The sequence below is a fragment of the Terrapene carolina genome, unplaced genomic scaffold (genome assembly GCF_002925995.2).
Source record: "Terrapene carolina triunguis isolate 2854851 unplaced genomic scaffold, T_m_triunguis-2.0 Scaffold166, whole genome shotgun sequence".
Classification (NCBI taxonomy): domain Eukaryota; kingdom Metazoa; phylum Chordata; order Testudines; family Emydidae; genus Terrapene; species Terrapene triunguis.
Genome location: NW_020664517.1, coordinates 1,121,446 through 1,122,597, shown reverse-complemented (window position 1 = coordinate 1,122,597; position 1,152 = coordinate 1,121,446). Strand labels below are relative to the sequence as shown.

The 1,152-nt window shown below is 48.0% G+C and overlaps 1 pseudogene; it reads left to right on the top strand.

Annotated features, from left to right (window-relative positions):
- The first annotated feature begins 527 nt into the window (after positions 1-527).
- LOC113406957 lies at positions 528-681 on the top strand (annotated as a pseudogene).
- Positions 682-1,152: the final 471 nt, after the last annotated feature.

Genomic DNA, 1,152 nt, shown 5'->3' with positions numbered 1-1,152 from the left:
CCCCCCCCCGACACCCCACCTCTGTGCCCTCCCTCAGAGCCCACCTCACCACCGACCCGTTGTGGCACTGTACCTCAAAGCAGCACCCTGGAACCCCCATATTCACCACTGTCATATCATTATATGTTTTGTACAAAGTGTATCATGTGAGGTATAATTTTTAAAGTCTTGATCCACTGAACATGAATAGCCTGTTAGATTGTGTGTGCTATCACTGTATGTGAAGTTATTAAGTATTGCTATGTGTGTTACTGAAATAGGGCTCTCAGTTGCAATCAAGGCCTAGCCATCACTGGCCAGACAGGGGTTAATGGCTCATCAACACCCAATCCCCTATCCTAGAGACTCCCCATGGGGGCGGACTAATCCAGGTTACAAGGATCTTTCTAGCAAGAGATCACTCACCCCCCCCCCCTCCGTCCCAATCTCAACAGCTGGAGGGACATCTGGAAGACAAAGACTTCAGACTGGATAAGTTTGGTCCCAGGCTGGAAGGGGGGGACTCGGCTGTGTATTAAGGTGGCGGTATCATAGCCATAGTATCATAGCCGATGAGGTTAATCCGAGGCGTGATTATTGCTTGTTGAAATCTGTTAGGGTGAGAGAGTGCTTGATTCAAATCCTGCTTAGTCTGTTTAAGTTAGAATTCAGACCTCAAATTTATTTATATTTCTTCGGTAACGGACTTTGATCTCTAGGCCTGCTACTTATAATCACTTAAAATTTGTCTGTAGTTAATAAATCTTTTATATTTTACCTACAACAGTGTGTTTAGGTTGAAGTGCGTGGGGAATCTCAGCTCAGACTACAAGGGCTGGTGTGTGTCCATTCCACACTGGGGGAGTGGCAAACTTGGTATTGAGCTTACACTGGTCAGACTTCTAGGCAGTACAAGATGGTAGAGTTCTGGGGTGTGAGACTGGAGAACTGGGGGGAATTGGCTGAAGCCTCCCCATTGATGTATCATTCGTGAGTGTCATGGAGATCATTCATGTAACTCAGATGTGTCCCTGCCTGTAGATGGCTGTGTCAGTGCAGTGCCTATCAGAGGCTCCTAGCTTGACATGAGTATCACAGGGAGGGGCAGCCCAGGTTGGTGGGTTTGGAGGACTCCACGGTCCCATGGTCCAGGTTGCACCGCAGAGACCCCGT